The sequence below is a fragment of the Panthera onca genome, chromosome Y (assembly GCF_046562875.1).
Source record: "Panthera onca isolate mPanOnc1 chromosome Y, mPanOnc1 haplotype 2, whole genome shotgun sequence".
In the NCBI taxonomy this organism is placed as follows: domain Eukaryota; kingdom Metazoa; phylum Chordata; class Mammalia; order Carnivora; family Felidae; genus Panthera; species Panthera onca.
The window spans coordinates 11304746-11322452 of NC_138358.1; positions in this window are offsets into that span (position 1 = coordinate 11304746).

Consider the following 17707-nt stretch of genomic DNA (forward strand, 5'->3'; position numbering starts at 1 on the left):
CACCTCCCCCTGCGGTCCTCAGGTGCGTCTCCGGCTCTGGCCTTGTGTGTGCGCTAAGAGCCAATTACGTCTGTTCCCACATCTGTTTATGCCAATTGCACCAGTTCGTGTAATTACATCACGTGACTAAATATTACATAAAACAATGGCATTTCAGTGCGAACAGGAAGAAGGCGTTTGTTTCTATAAAAACAGTCGAATTTTTGGAAAGACTTAAAATGGGCAAGGTAGTAAAATTTTTCTTTCAAATTCAGTTTCCATGAATCTGCAATAAAGGATTGAAGGAAGGAGTCACAATTCTGACTGATGGTGATACCTGCTGGCGCTTCAAATTGCCTATGTCCTCACAGCACGTTTGGTGGGTGGGAAGTGCGCTGCAGGCATGGTAGCTGCGAGCCAGAAACCAGAAGGCAGAGGGGGTGTGTTTTCCCAGAGATGAGCAGAGAGTAAGTGAGCATATGTCCAAGCATTTTGTGTTGAGATGTTTAAGGTATCATCAGTGGTAATGACTGTCCACTTCACAAGACTGAGCCTGTGTGGCTCAGTCGGTTTAGCATCTGAATCTTCTTGACTTTGGCTCAGGTCATGATCCCAGGACTGTAAAATTGAGCCCTGCATCAGTCTCTGCCCTTAGTGTGGAGCCTGCTTGGGATTCTCTCTCTCTCTCTCTCTCTCTCTCTCTCTCTCTCTTTCTCTCTGTCCCTCTCCCCTCCTTCTACCTCCCTCTCTCTCTCTCTCCCTCTCTCTTTCTCTCCCTCCTCTCTCTCCCTGTCTCTCTCTCTCTCTACCTTCCCCCTCCACCCCTCTTCTGCTCATGCTCCCTCTTTCCAAATAAAAAAAAAAATGGTCCACTTCATAGGACGTTTTTGGTTCTGTTTGAGAGGGAGTCTTCTGGGAGGCACTGTGACAGCGGGAGCTCACAAGGACCTGGGTCTTTCCAACATCCAGGATGTCATCCCCAGACCAGAGATCGCAGAACAGTGATACCTGTGGGATGGTGTGTCAGAGTCTCCACAGCGTCTGACACATCCTCAGGTGGAAGTGCTCCAGTTTTGTTGTTACTGTTCAGTGGAGGAAGCGTGTAAAAGAGGGCTTACTTTTGTCACACATACGCACATGTGTGTGTATTCCTCTCTCTGTTCCAAAGATGGTAACTCTAAACATGACCTTCTGTTCGGTCAGCTTACACAAAATAATCCTGAAAACATGGGAACTCACTTCCAAGAGAGAAAAAGAAGTGTAGACAGAAATTGAGGTGTAAGCAGCAGTTACCTGCCGGTCAGGTCTCCTTAGGGACCCGGAGAGCTGTCAGCTGGCCCCTCGACACGAAGACGCAGTGTCTCACACAACAGCCACCTGGATGCTCACACACCAAGCGTGGGGATGCTTTGCATGCAAAGCTCTATGCACTCCGTCTAGTTAGAAGGCAATATCTTTTAAAAGGTAAAATATTGCTCATGTAGATTATTTAACTTTTTTTAGCTCCTCCTATAATAAAAAAAGAGACATGCAGCATCGAAATGAGCGATTTATGGAAACATATAAAGGAGCACATTTTCCTGGCGAGTCCTTGAAATTTAATTTAGAGATGTGGCAGCAGAGGAAGGGATGCATTTTCAAGTTGCTTGTTTCCCCTCCTTTGTGTGACTTTGCAGTGCCTTTGTGAGAGCGGCTGAGCTCAGGGAAGGAGCCACAGGGCCTTTCAGATGGTCAGGCGTCCCTGTCCCTGAGCATCGGGTGGGGAGAGCCTTGTGCTAAGCCTGAGGACCTGCTCTCTCTGCACTCACTCCCTCGCTCGAGAGTTGAGTGCCACCGGCGTGTCTCTACTTGGACGTCAGGAGACCATCTCACACTTGATGTGTGGGGAGCTCAGCTCCCGCCTACGAAGCTTTCTCTGCGAAGTCTTTCCCATCCTCGCGGATTTCAACAGTCTCCGTCCAGGTGCTCCAGCCGGATCACCGTGTCATCCTGGCTCCTCTTTTCCTACACCTCACACATAATCCATCACCGTGCCTTTCAGCAACACCTTCCAAATACATCCAGAAGCCAGCCGACATAGATAGGTAGCTTCTAGCCAACACCACTTGGGCACCTGCAGAACTGCCGTGGCTGCTGAACTTCCATGCTGCCCATCCTTACCCCATTTCGGTGTCTACATGGTGGCCAGTGGGAGCCTGCTAACGGCCGGTAGGGCGATGTCACCCTGCTTCCAATCCTCTCATGGTTCTTTTCTCCCTCAGCAGGTCATGTGACTGTGTGAGCGAGGGGCCGGTCCACCGTGTGGTGCCACGGGCTCCTGCAGCTGGAGACACTGAGAGCCAGGGGTGGTGAATGCAAGCGGGCACCCTCACAAAGGGAGCGAGCCACACGGACAAAGCAGGTTCTTAGTGTTCTGGCCCTGTCCCTCCGATGCCAGAGCAGGTACTTCCCTATATCACGTCATCATCACTGGGTAAGGCCTCCTAGGCTAGGACCTTGGTGGATGTGAAGGAGGGTTGCCAGGAGGGAGAGAATAGCAGATGGATGAAATGTCTACGAGTCCATTCTGGTTTAGGGAAGTAACTTACGCCTCAAAGATAGCGAGTGGGGCACCCGCGTGTCTCAGTCAGTTGACCGTCTTGACTCTTGAATTCAGCTTAGGTCGTGATCTCACAGTTCATGGATCGAGCCCTGTGTCAGGATCTGCATTGACGAGGAGGCTGCTTGCAGTTCTCTCTCTCCCTCTCTCTGTCCCTTTCCTGCTTGCTCTCAGTGTCTCAAAAAAGGAGGAGGGGGACAAGGGAAAGGAGGAGGAGGAGGGGAAGGGGAAGCGGAAGAGGAAGGAGGTGCCTGGGTGGCTCCGCCTCTTAAGCAACCAAGTTCGGCTCAGGTCATGATCTCACACTTCATGAGTTCAGGCCCCACGTTGGGCTCTGTGCTGATTGCTTGGACCCTGGAAGGTGCTTTGGATTCTGTGTCTCCCCCTCTCTCTGCCCCTCCCCTGCACATGATCTGCCAGTCTCTCAAAACTGAATAAATGTTAAAAAATTTTAATAAAAGGAAGAAGGAGGAGGAGAGAGGGAGGAGGAGGAAGAGTGGAAGAAGGAGGGGCGTGGGGGAAGGGGGAGGAAGAGTGGAAGGAGAAGGAGGAGGAGGCAGAGGGGTGGGGGAGGGGAGGGGGAGGAGGAGAAGGAGGCAGAGATGATAATACAGAGTGGCTGGAATAACCAAAGTCCGCGTATGACCCTGTGTGATCAACCCTAAGTTGTGTGCCACAACTAGGTTGTGTGTCACAACCCTAGTGCTTTCCCGGGAGAGTGCCCCAGGTGAGGGACGTCCCTGTTCTCACAGAGTGTACAGTCTGGAATACCTGTCTAAAGTCCCTAAGAGGGTCTGAACTGACCGACATCAGCCAAGAGAGCTCACTGGCATCACATGATGCTCTGCAGACCGAGTCTGGTTTCTCTGGGTGTCGTCCAGTCAGACTTGCGCGTGGCATTTAAGGCCCTCCTCTGGAATGAAACCAGGGGTCCAGGTGATGGATTGGTGACTGCTTCATTCATTCACACACATTCATTGAGCACCTGTTGTATGCCAGGCACTGGGTCAGCCACTGGGGGTGGTGAGCTCCATGAGAACATGAAGCGAACCAAGAATCTCCCAGCACCAGGGCTCCTGGAGGACCCTGTCACGGAGCCATCTTGCACAAGGATGTCTGGAAGGCCTCCCTGTGCAGCTGCCCCATACACACCACATTTCTGTTGTATGTTTACGCAGGGCATCGGGGATTTATGTGGGGAGGCATTAAAGCATCAGGGATATCCAGTCAGAGCAACAAAAAAATACAGGGACCATCTTTCACTCCTGGTATCTGCACAGTTCCCTTTTTATGTGACAAATATGGAGAACAATTAGGTCCCTTTGGATGGGATAATTGTTTGCTACCTGAAGAAGCCGCCTTAAAATGACACCTTGAGCAACATGGACTTGCCAGCACTATTTAAACCCATCACATTATCGAGAAGAAGTGGAAGGAAGGCTGAGCCAATCCGTGACCACCTCCTTCCTAGATTGCCCAGCCTTTTGTATCTGTTATTAAGCCCTTCACAAGTATGCTGCTTCTCTGGAGAGAAAATGTATTTATATAGCTCCCAGTGGCTCCACCAGATAGTGGTCGGCTCGTGATAAACCTCCCAGAGCTGGGGAGGAGAGTATTACGCACATACCATAACCGGGTCCAATTATGTTGAAAAGCAATAGCTGTGTTTCTCTGCCCATGTGTTCCCCGAGTGTGAAGAGAAGGAACAAATAGACTGATAAAATAAAATGGAATGGAATTGAACGGAACAGAACGGAATGGAATGGAACAGAATAGAACAGAATAGAATAGGACTAAAATAAACTAGACTAGGCTAGACTAGACTAGACTAGATTAGAACAGAATAGACTAGACTACACTGGAATAGAATAGAATAGAATAGAATAGAATAGAATAGAATAGAATAGAATAGAATAGAATAGAATACAATAGACTCAAATAGACTAGAGTAGACGAGACTAGACTAGAATAGAATAATAAAATTGCTACAGGGTTTTAAGGATGGGAGTCTGAGGAGGAGCCATTCAGGTTCTTGCCGCTTGTCCCGTCTTGTGTGTGTCTCCCTGGAGCACAGGGTATGCTGGTTCTGGCAGCCCCTGTGGGCTGCCCCCTGGTTGGAGGCACTGCTGGGGCCTGCCAGCACTCCACGTGGCACCAGAGCCTGGAAGTGCATTCTCGAAGAAATGGCCTGGAGAGGCACGAGCCTCCTCATTTTCTTTCTTTCCAGTAATTGACTTTGTGTTGAGTTCCCCACCAAAGTGGACAGTCAGGCGCTCTTTCCTGAGGAAAATTGCGGCGAGAGACAAATGGTAGTTGAAATAAGTAACATCGAGTCGCTTGACAAATGCATCTGCAGCAGCAGCAGAGGCCCCAGCTCAGGAGACGCAATTACGCACCTGACCTGTGAAGCCAGTGCCTCAGTGGCCGCAGGAAAATGGATCGGCTACGCGGGGCCTGGGGTGGGCCCTTTCCATGTATTTGTCCCAGAAAAGTTAATCAGAGTGAAGTGGAGACGGGGAGAGCTAAGGTTATCCTAATAGCGTTAAAAAAAATTAAATTCCGGTTGGCCCTTTGCAATCCAGGCTCGTTTCTCTCTCCCTCCCTCTCTCCTATGGAAACCGTGTCTATCCGTGTCTTTTCGGTGTGAGAACAGTGTCACCCTTGAATTGGTGAGAGGGGCCTTATAGTTTCTTAGGGAAGTGCAGAGGGCAGGACAGGGATTGCGAGGGGAGGTCCAGTGGCTCCCTTGGTCTCCTCCACTCCAGCCACAGGGCTGGCGGGAGAACACAGATGGTGCCATTTTACCTGTACAAGTGTGTGGTTGAGGACAAGGCCCCTGGGGGTTTTATGGGCATGGGTTTGCCTGGAGGACAGATCTGGGAAGGCTAAGAGAACATACGCAGGGAGCTCTGGAGGAGCAGAGGAAGGATAGGTCAGGTGTCGTCAGTCATCCAGCACTCCTTGCCCTGAACAGATGCATCGTGCAAGACTGCCGTCTTTGCGTCTGCCCATCATGCCCAAGGCTGGGGGTGAGGCTACGCCCCTGAGGATTCAAGGACCAGACTGAGCCCCTCTGCTGGTTGAGGTGGGAGGAGTGTCAAGGCTGGGATCCTAGATGCTCACACTGGAAGACATCTCCCCTAGCACCGCACGGCTGCCTGCCGGCCAGTGCCAACCACCATGGCCTGGAAGGCTCCAGAGCTCAGGCTGAGAAGCCACCCCTGGACATTGTGTCCATAGGAAGCCCCTCCCTTAGCTGTCATCCAGCAGGAGAAAGTCCCTGGTGTTGCTTCTGAGGCCACCACCGCACTGCCTCTTAACACCCCAGACAGGTTCCTGGAGGTTGGACGGTTGCCGAGTAGAAACTTGCACCCAGAACCTTCTAGGGGTTTGCCAGGGGGCTTTGTGCATGCGTACAGTGTTGGGAGGCCTGCAGGAGGTTGCCTCCACCCGGTGCGGTGCCCTGGTGGTGGTTCAAGGACCTTCTCTCCTGCCCTCCCACCCTTCACGCGTGTATGGGCAGCACTGGGTCACACGTGCCAGGTGCCGATGGCAGTGTTTTACCAACCTCAGTCATTTATTTCGTTACTCCGTGGTTTGCTTTGGCCATGTCTCCTGCCACCACGGCCCATCTTCACGGTTTTCCACTTTGAAATATTTCCTTTTTTATTATTTACTCATTGTCTCCTCTTAGTTGCCTTTTTAAAAATAGACTTTATTTTTTAGAGCAGTTTTAGATCCACAGCAAAATCGAGAGCAAGAGGAAGGTCCAAAAACGTTTCCATATGCCGCCCGCCCCGCACTGACGCGGCCTCCCTCGTCGTCACCTTACCCACGGGATTTGTTACAGTCCATGAACCACGTGGACGAGTCATTATCACCCAAAGTCCATCGTTCACCTGAGGGTTCACTCTTGGCGCTGTGTGCATTCTGTGGGTCTAGACTGATGTGCGGTGGTACGGCCCGCCAACATAGCGCCACACACTGTGGTTTCTCGGTCCTGAAAGTCCTCCGTGCTCCCCCCTGGTCCTCCGCCTCGCATATCCCTGAGAAACCACGGATCTGTTTACTGTCTCTCTAGTGTCGCCTTTTCCAGAAAATCATAGACTGGAGTCAGATTGGCTTCTTTCACGTGGTAATACACACTTACGTTTCCTTAGGTAACTTATTAAACTGAAGTGAATTTATTTTAAAGGGAATCAGTACCACGCATGTAAAACTAGTATCATTTATATTAACAGGGGATAATGGGATGAATACAATAAAAAGCGAATACGTTTTGGCTAGAGATCATCAATTAACAAAGGGTCAGAGCCCCAGATCTATTTTCTTTATTGAAAAGATACATGAGTGTATGTGAGGTGTCAAGGCTAGATAGAGCACCATGGAACTGAGGCTTTCCTCTTTATCGGAAGAGCTGAAGAGCCTCTGCTGCGTGTGTCCACTCGGTCGATACCAGTAGGACAGTGGTGGGTTCACACTCTTCCTTATTCTCGGATTTAGTTATATTCTGGAGCAGATGTTACTATTGCCAGTTTAAAGAGGGGAAATTGAGGCTTGGCAAGGCAGTGGAGCCAGGACCTGAACCCAGCGTCCTGGCCCTCAGGTCTCATGCTCACGAACATTGCATTCCTCCCGTCGGGGAGAGGGGGCGTTTCCATATCAAGGCTCCTGGCCCCCAGCTTCAGACTGGCAGGGAGGGCTACCCCCAAGGCATGTGTCGGTCCTGGAGGGCTCAAGGCAGCACACCTCGGAGGCCAGGCTGGTCATCTACCTCACCTTTGGGTTGACTCTCTGACCCAAAGTGCAGAAGGCTTCTGTGTGAGTGGACCCTTTGCAGCTGGGATGGGTTGGATCCTCTGGGAAGGGCCCTAATCTTCCTAAGCGCTCTTCTCTGTCATGTGTCTCGGGGGCAATCAGGAAGTGATGCGGGTGACCTTTCCCCCAGAGCAGAGCTCCCCATTAATGCTCGACATTAATGCTCAGGTTCAGAGGATCATGTTCACAACATCTCAGCCTGCTCCATTAATGCTCGACACCTGGAAAGATTGGGCCCACACCAGGAGTTGGTTTCTCAGAGAGGCTCTCTGCAGCCCCGGGGTTCCTTTTAAATTTCTCAGCAGCAAAGGATATACGAGAGGGAGTGGCATGTGTGCCCAGGCGGTGGGAGGTCTTTCTTACCAGTGACCTGGGGAAGTGACCTGCTATCTCCAGGAAGGTGGATGCTGGAAGTCCCTCACCTGTGAGCATCTGGCAGGGCTTATTATGCATGGCCATGGAAGGAGCGGCCCCCCAGCTTTCACGACCTGAGGATAAGTTATGTCTGACTAACGTATTGGCAGACCCGCGAGCGTCTGTCCTGGTTTTCTGGGTCAGCTGTTGTCAGCAGGAAGATTGACACTCCTCCAGCTCCTTGTTCTGCATCCTCCCTCCTTCTGTTCGACACCTATTGATAGCGTGCCAGGCGCTCCACCACTCGGGATGGCTACACGACCCTGGTTTCTGCTTCTATTAGGCCACCGAGCACCTTGTCTAAGAGCTGAGTGTAGACCTGGAGTGCGGGCTGTCTGCACCCACACTTCCCACCGGTGCACACTGGGGGGCAGGCTCTCTCCATCCCCTGCATCCCCTCTGGAAGCGTACCTTCCATTCTGTGGCTGTGATGACTGGGTATTTCTATATTTGAGGAAAGTATGCATGGTTACAGGGAAGTCAGTACCGGGGCACTTGAAGCCTCTTTCCTCCCCTTTTTGGGGTTGTGTGTATGGGAAGATAGAAATGGGACCCACTGCATCTAAGCCCCGTGTGCAGAACTGAGCCATGGGGAGTAAAGTGTCTACATGGACATGGCCCAGGGGGCCTGTCTCTCTTGTCTGAGAAGGTTCTGGAAGCAATAGAGACCAGAGTCCAATGGTCTGTGTCACAATCCCTTGTGGTCGGTCTGCCCTCTGTAGAACACAGAATGGCTGGGTCGGTCACCCGGAGGAAGGAGTTGGCAAGCACCTGGCAGGTGGACAGGTCCCAGGCACTGCCTGAGCTTTGGGTGAGGCAACAGTTCCCATGGATACTGGAGAGCTGCACAGAGATGCCCCGGTCATCAAGACAGCGTGATGCGGGAGGAGAGGGGGTGATTACACAGGTGTGGCCCAAACCCAGGTGCCACCAGCACACCAGGTACAACATCTCTAAACCTGAGGGAGCAAGCCAAGAGCTCAGGCCTGTCACCAGAGGGGCTGGGGCCTCCCCTCTGCCCTCTTCCTTTGCCCTGCCAGGTCTGGGCACCTGGTCTACCATTGCATATGCCCAGCCCACCACCTTCCCTGCTGACTCCTTCTGGCTGTTGCCACCATCCAATCGTACGTTGTACTTCATTCTTTCGTCCGTCGTGTGGTTCTGCCCACTGGGGTCTGGGCAGGAGAGCTCATTGTCTGGTTCCCAGTGCCGGGCACCTTGTGAGTCCAGGACACATGTTTCTTGCATGGCTGACAGGTGGCCACGTGTTGCATGGACGTCTTGTGCAGGCTAGATCACACGGCCAGCTTACGGTGTCTGGAGGGGGAGGCGTGCATGGGTCCAGTCGGGCCGCAGGGACCTCACCATCCACTCGGTCTTTCTGGCTTCTCCTGGAGCAGCTTTTCTTCCAGTAAATGGTAGCCAGAGCAAATGTGCCCAAGCCTAGTTGTGAAATCTGCAGTGGTGTGTAACAGGGACACTTTTACTTTCTGTAAAGCTGAGCTCACAGTTCTCCCCATTCCCCCCTTTTGGGGCAGCCATGGGAAGGATTGTAAAGATATTTTTTTTAACATCAATTTTAAAAAAGAGAGACGCCACATATTCCCCTCTGTTCTGCCTTAAATCAAGGAAATACAGCTAGGGCCTTATTGGGGGACTTCCCGACTCCTTCCCATCCACATACTTACTGCTCTCTTCAGTTGTTCATCTGGCCCACAGACATGGGTCTGACACCCACCAAGTCCCAGGTGTGATGTGTGATAAAGAACCCTTCCTATTAGATCAGATGCTTTGAAGGTCAAAGAAACCAACCAGGGATAGCATTGGCTGAGGCCCACAAGGACATGCTGGCAGTCGTCCAGGGAGCCTCGCTGAGTTTAGAGAGAGGAAGCTGGGGCACGAAGAGTGGTGGACGCATGAACAGAAAGAAGTCAGACAGAAAGCTGGTGCTGTGTCTTTGAGAAATTTGAAGGTGAGGAGAAGCCGAAGGTTGTGAGGACAAAGCAGGGTTAGAAGTTCGGGGATTGAAATCACCGTATTCCAAGTGGATGAGGAACAGCCAGTGGAGAGAAAGAGAGCCTGCTACACATCATCTTTTTAAAAAAATTTTAATTTCACTTTTTATTTTTAGAGACTTCGAGTGGGGAAGAGGGCAGACAGAAGGCGAGAATCTTAAGCAGGCTCATGGAGCCCGATAACGGGGCTGGATCACACGACCCTGGGATCATGACCGGAGCCGAAGCCAAGAGGCGGACGCTCAACCAACTGAGACCCCCAGGTGCCTCGACGATGACACATCTTTCATCTCCTTGGGTCCTGCTGGCAGAGGTGGCAAGGAGGTGAGAGTTCCTGGGAGGACCTTGAGGGGCCCGTGTTTGCTAGACTCCCAGGTTCCTTAAATCGGAGGGAGGCCCTGAGCAACCATCCAGTGCTCCTGTGCGACTGCTTACAAGATGGGGAGCGTGGCGGCATCATCGGCGAGTGGGGATGACTTTCTTCTGGAACCTTCCTCAGTGTCACCGAGCAGCTTGTAGCCTGTGACATGCCAAGTGTGTCATTCGACAGGTTTGCATGAGTGCCCAAAATATGCCGAAGAAGGCTCTCCCGAATGAAAGGTTAAGAGATGAACGGTCCGCGTTGCTGGCGGGGCGGTGGGAAGGGCGGCTTCCACTGTCACGTTCATCTTGTGGAGCCAATAGCCACAGGGGTCTTGCAGGGACCGGGGCGCACCTTCCCCCAGCCACGCGGAGTCCTTGGTGATCTTTCCACCTGGGTCTCCATCGGCTCTGGGTGCGTCTACCCCACTAAATCATTGCCGCTGTGAAGAGGGTACAGTGACGACTCCTGTGGCTTTAATGAGTGTTTCCTGAAGACGAGTGAGTTTGAGAATTGTTTTCACGTTTGTCGATCGGTTGGCGATGCTCTTGAGGTTTACTGACTGTGCACATCCTTTTGTTCATTGACGAATGGCTGGGTTATTTCTTCTTGTCCTTTCTGTCAGAGGTCTGTGTGTGTTGAAGCTGTTCACCCATTGCTTCTTATCTGTTGCAAATGCGGATGGCTCCAGACTGTCGCTGGTTTGACCTAACTGTTTTTCGTCTTTTCTGTGGCGTGAAGGCAACATGCACTCAGTGAAAAGCATCTTTGGGATTGTGGGTTTGGACCTCTTCCTGGGTTAGTGATGTGTGGTCCGATCATCTCCTATGATGTGGGGCAGCGCGGGCTCCCGTTAGCCACATGACCTCAAGTGTCACCAACCCATACGCTGGTGGCCACTCTGCACCCAGGCGCCCCTCTGGCTCCCACTTCAGGACAGTATTTGGTACATTCCACGAGGCAGTCAGCACTTCTTGATCCAATAGGATTTAGGATGAACGGTCCTGCCCAGCCGTGGGCTCACACGACTGTTCTTGCATATGGAAGGCAGGCTGGACTGAGCTCTGAGGTGTGGGAGGTCAGGCGTATGCATGCATTTTAGACTTAATGATGTTTTCAACTAAGGATGGGTTGATAGGGATACAACCCCATCATGAGTCCAGGAAGATCTGTATTTATTTTTTTACAAAGACTTCATTTAGGGGCACCTGGGGGGCTCAGGCCATGCGTGATCTCACAGCTGGTGGGTTTGAGCCCCCGTTGTGCTCTGTGCTGACAGCTCAGAGCCTGGAGCCTGCTTCACATTCTGTGTCTCCACCTCTCTCTGCCCCTCCCCTGCTCACACTCTGTCTCTCTCTCTCTCAAAAATAAATAAATAAGTATTAAAAAATTAAAACAAAATAAATCCCACAAGGCTTTCCTTTACCTGTTGATGTGTTTGCAAAGGAATTTGCTATGTAAAATTTCTCATTTTTATGCTGCCAAGTGTGACTGCTGTCTGTGCAGCATCTGAGGTCCCGTCCTGCCCAGGGATGTGTCCCTGTGCCTAGATCCTGATGGAGTTTCTTCTGTTTCTCCTGGGAAAGCGCCTGTCCGACAGCACCCCTTAAAAGAGCCTTGTCTTTTCTGAAACATCAATTAGATCTGAAATAGGAGAAATACGGAAGGTGTAAAATTGTTGCCTGGATATTATTTTATAGCCCTGTGTCAAGATCCTATTGAGAATTGCTGGGAAACCCGTGTTGTGAGAGAACTTTGACTTGATTTTCATGGTGGATATCTGCTTCTTACCCTTTCTGCACTGAGCACTCTTCTCTGGACAGTCTACACAGTGGCACCCCCAGTTTCTTTGGGGGAATGAATGCGTCTCGGCCATCGAGGGCATTCTGGATTAGACCCATTGGTGTCCTCTCTTGCCCCGCGAGCTCCCAGTGCAGCCAAGCCTGGTGGAGGCCCTCCTGAGCTGAGTGGAGGGCGGGAGGGCAGAGAGTGGGCCAGGGGGCTGGGCCGTGTCTCTAAGCCCCTGTGCCTCCCCTTTTTGCCCTCTGGGGGCATGATTCTCAGAAGTGGCCAGGCAGTCCCTGGCTGGAGCATCCTGCATTCAACTGTTCCTCGTTCTGGGTATTTCCATGGCTCTTCCTGTCACCGGCACATCGCGATGCCCAGACACGCACCAGGCAGTTTCGCACACTGGGCCGGGCTCCTGTACAAACGCTTGGCAGGCCTTGGCAGTGCAGCGAAACTCCTTTGGCTTGAACTTTGGAGACACAGGTGACTCCAGGCTTACAGCAGACCCGGACCAGGTAGTCTGGTTCCCGATGTTCAGTCCAAATCCTGGAAGTTCCCCTTGGAGCAGGGGTGGACACTGGCTGAAGAGCCCCTTCTTGGGTCTTCCCCTTGGGCTGTTGGGCAAGAACGGGTGGAATAAAGACATCAGCCATGGAGGGACAGACGTGCTCTGCGGGGGCTGTGGTTCGAGTGTCCCAGCCCCTGGCACCGGTGGAAATGTTCCCCAAATGTGAAGAGGAAGCCCGTGCCCGAGGAGCTGGAGGGAGCCAGTAGTCTCTGCATTTTGATGTTGGGTTTTCACACTGAAAGCTGTTTACAAGACATGTTCAGTCCAAATTTTTCATCTCCTCTTGGTTTACGGAGAAAATGCCAAACTGTGTGACTTAGTTTTTCCAAATTCAGTGAAATGGTCCTAGTCCAGGGGATGGGAAGAGATCAGCGGAGGCCTGGATCCCAGAGAAGGGGGCTGTGGTGACTTTTTCTGGTGATTGAAGGCAGTTTTGCCTCTCCCCTCCACCCACCAGGGTCCAGAGGAAACACACCCACTACAGGGTGGGTACCTCACTCTCCCCCATGGGCTGGTTTGTCAGAGCATCACTGGTCGACACATTTGCCTGCTAAATAGTGCTGATTTCACTCCTGTTCTGTAGATTGCACGTTGAGTAAAACTAGATGTGACACCTGTCTCTCTTCAGAGAGATGGAATTTAATAGAGAAGGCAGGTAACAGGTTTTACGAATATAATTTCACGTAAAGTTTGAAGGCTGCAAGAATGAATGATAGGAGGATTTGAGTTAGTCTTGAGAGGGAGAGGGCAGAGAAGCCTTCCTGGAGGCGGTGATGACTGCTCAGAGGGAGAGAAAGAACCATTGTTTTGGGCAGAGGGAAAGACATGAGCAAAGGTCCTGGGGCAGGCGGGAGTTTAGAATTCAACTGACCTGAAGCCAGTCCTCATGGCTGGGAGTCACAGAGGAAGCAGAAATAGCAATTACAAGAAGCTGCAGTGGGGGGCTGGGCCATAGCATTCTGAGCCTTGTGTTTGGTACAGGACTTCAGACTCATCTGTCCAGCTGCTCACCTGCCCACCTGTCCAAGGTGTACCGAGGAGGCGGGTGTGGACATTGATCTCGTGACTGGTGCTCCCCAGGTCTCCCCTCCGTACCTCAGCTTTGTCCACCCGACTGGGCCTTCATGTCTCTGAGATCCCACCGCTGGCTTGCTGTCCTCCTCCCCGCATCTGCCCCAGGGGCTCACCCACGGATGCTGCATCACTCTGGGCCCCGGGTTTTCTGACCTCAGACTTCGTACCAGCGGCCTCTCCACCTCCCTGCCTCCCCTTCCTTGTTGCTGTTCACTCACACTGGTCTTTGAGCCACTTTCAGTCCAGATCTTTCGCGGCTTCCCTGAGTGAGGCTGGGACAGGAGCCCCTCACCAGGGGGACTGTGAGCGACCTTCCCTAAAGTGTGTTCCCGTCAGACTGAGCTTCTAGAGCACAGGTCCTGGCCAGGCCCCTTCCCTGCTGTGAACTTGGTGCCCAGCGTGGTGCTTAGCACACGGGCATGCAGCGTGCACGTGACCTAGTGAGAGCCACGCACACCTGCCTCCTGCATCCCAAACCACCCCAAGGGCCCCACGCCACAAGCTGCTGCAGAAGGAGCCCGCTGTTCATGCAGATGCAGGCAGACAGACTGATGCAGCAGCTGGCAGACCAGGAGAGGATGAGACACCGGTTCCGGAAGCTTTCTGGCTGCCACCATTTAACGCCCAGAGCTATTTTCAAATGCTAGACACAGACATTTTGACCCGCATTAGAATACACAGAATTCCGAATTATCTTCTGAGCAGCACATGAGAGAACTGTCTGTCACCCGAAAGGGGAAGAAGGGAATGACGAATTTCTAAGGTACAAAACCTGGAAAGGGGAAACTAATCCACAGGCAGTTCTGGAACTTTCTTCCACACCAGGGGGTTCTCTCTCCTGTCCTCCATTTCCAGCCCCAGCTCCGGTGACTTGGGGAAAGTGGGAACAGATGAGGTGGAGCAAGCCGGAGAGGGGAGTTCATGCTGATGGGCAGCAGCTCAGGAAAAACAGAGCCCTGCCTGAGGACCGCTGAGGAGGCCATGGCCAACACAGCACACAGCCAGCCAGGCTCGGATACACAATCCGCAGGACCCTTGCAAACGTGAGTTTTGCGGACAGCGTGAAAAGCATCGCACGTGCCTTCCCCTTTTACTCCCCAGGACTCCTGTCAAAGCTGGGCCCTCGCCAAATGGTATATCTGTGTCCCGCCCATAGGCCCTCGGTCACAATGACCCCCCCACTGTGGTGTCCAGCCTTAGATCATCCCCCACCCCATGCTGCGGCCACACTGGCTGCCCTCCAGGTCCCTTGCAGACCAGGTGTATCCCCGCAACACACACACCACGGGGCCTTTGGTCATGCTGCGCCTGCTTATAGAAGGTCCTATTTTATTCGCCCAGCTGCACCTTCTCTCTGGTCTCAGCTTGGTTTTATCTCCCCTGAGAGGCCCTCCTGCCCCCACCCCACCCCCAATTTGGCCTTCCCTTTGATTCTGTTGCTCTGTCCTGTGTGGCATCCCATGTGGCGTCCTATGTGCCGTCCCATGTGGCACTGATCACGAGTGTGGCCACTTCACACGCCTGCTCTGGCTGGTCACTCTGGTTGGTTGTCCTCACCAGAACTAACCACCACGCTGAAAGAGGCCTGCAGGCCCCCCATTGCCAAGCACAGTGCTAGGCCCAGGGTTGGGAACCCAGTAAAAGATGCAGGGACTGGAAGAAGGCCCATCTGGCAGGCGTGGGGCTGGCACTGGGGGTCTCGCCTGTGCCTGTGCCTCCTCTGTAGAAAACACACTGATCCTCAAATACGATATTCCGCTTTTCTATCCGCAAAGTCTATCCCAACCCACAGACCAGGCAGCGGCTTTGCTTACGGGAATATCCACGCTTTGTTCCTGGTCAGTTCTGATGTAGTGGCCACCCCGACACAAGGCAGGACACCACACAGAGAGGTGGAGGGCACTCTGGCTGCACGTGGACACTTGCAGGTGGCAGCCAACCCCAGTGCCGTGGCACAGTGTCTCGTAGGACCACGCCTGCCCACGCCTGCCCATGTTGCCTTGTCTGTCCATTGGGCTTCCCACTTGGATGATCGCAGTTTCTCGCTCCAAATGTTGGATTTCTCATGGACGTCTGCCCAGATAAGACTGGCGGTCAGCGTGGTCATTCGACATCTGTGTTGATGCCTTAGTGTGTGCTCAGAGATACAGGGGAGCAGCGGTGGCCCAGAGGTGTGTTTATGTGCTCATGGTGACACCTGTCAGGTGAGCTCAGGTCAGCAGATGCTCCAGGTTTTATAGGCGCTGCGGCTTTACCTTTGACCCACGGCATCTCTGTGTCTTCGAGCCAGGTCCTGACTCGCTGCATTCCCTCAGCTGTTCTGGGCTCCTGTCACGTGCTGGGGCTGCTTGAAACCACGCAGAATCAAACAGCACATGGCTCCCACCTTCTGGGGGTTTGAGGCCTGCGGGGACAAGGCCATGAAGACCAGGGACCCTGGAGCCATATCAGCAGATGTGCCTACGGCGTCCCACGGAGGGTAGAGGTGGCCGCTCACTGCAGCTGGGATGGGTGTTCCTCCCCATGTTTTCTTTTGTGGCAGCCACTGTACTCACAACCACCTCGTAGGGAAGGACCCAGCTGTCCTCCAAAGGGCTCCTCCCCAGCTTGTGTCCCGGTCGCGGGGAGAGTCTCTCCTGGCGCCTGGAGTGGAATCTACAGGTGCCATGTGTCAGGCTCCCTGGGCGGCCACATCGGCATGCCTGCCTCCACTGCAGGCTACTGGGAAACAGGAATCTTGCGCACATCACCTTCTCTTGGTGCCTCCAGACCGCCTCCCTTCCAGTAAGAACAGCCCTCTGAGAGCAGCACAGGGCTGGAGTCACCATTTCCAAAGAGGAACCAGAATGCAGACTCCTGAGCGTGCACCCAGAGACTGGTTCTGCATTAAGTCTCTGGAAGAGGGAAATCGGGGTTTTAATTGGCTGGTGGTGTTCGGGGAAGGGTCGTGGTCTCCAGGTTGTGAAAGGATCCATTCAGCTTTGGCGTCTGGAGAAGGTGTCCAGATGGTGCCGTGTCTCTGCCTGGCTGCCCTTAGGTCGACCCAGCAGGCTGACATGTCACATGAAAGATCCTGAATTGAAAGGCTCTGCGCCCACGTTGGCAAGGCTTGTCACTCAGAGCCACGCTTGCACATGAATTCTGGGGTGCCTGGTTGAGAAGGCTTTTGCATGTAACCAGAACGGGCTGAGGGTGAGTTCGGAAACTTGCCGGAGGGAGAACACGGGGGTCTGTATCAGTCCCACTCAAGGTCGCATGTGTACGTGATGGTGGCTGTGCACACAGAGGGCTAACACATGGCAGACGTAGCCCATCTCTCCCCAGCACCCACCCCTCCCTGCCATCCTTGCAACCCTGCTGGCCTTCTTCCTCTTCCCAGAACAAGATAACTCCCTCCATCCCTGTAACCTCAGGACACTTGCACGTGCGACTCCACTGCCTGGACTGCTATTCCCCAGCTTTGCCTGTTGGTCCCTCCCCCTTCTTGTCTCTGCTTAAACATCACGACCTCACTGGGCTCCGTGATGGTTACCGTGACCAGTTCAATTTGCTCCCCCCCTCGCCACAGTCCTATATTTATCTGTCTCCACGTTGACTATCTGAGCCCTCCGTGGGAACACGCTCTCCGAGAGAGGAAGGCCTGATGCTCTTTTTGGCTGCTGTGCCTCATGGCACCTGCTGTGGAACCAGTGCTCCATACTGAGCAAATGCATGGACAAGTCAGTCCTTTCAGATACAGGTTCCCTGGGCTCAAAATTAAAGTTAAAAAAGAACATGTGGGCATCTGGGTGGCTCGGTCAGTTAAGAGTCTGACTCTTGGTTTCGGCTCAGGTCACGATCTCACCGTTTATGGGATTGAGCCCACAGTAGGCTCTGCACTGAGAGCATGGAGCCTGCTTGGGATTCTCTCTCTTTCCCTCTCTCTTTGCCCACACCGCCCAATAAACACTAAAAAACAATAAAAAATGACCTTCAAAAACGGTTAGGAAAGGGGTTGATTTAAATTCTAAAAAGCTGATGTGTTTAAAAAAATCAGAAATTCTAGAAAACTATTGAATTTGTAAGTTACTTGGTTGCCTGATTATGTAATG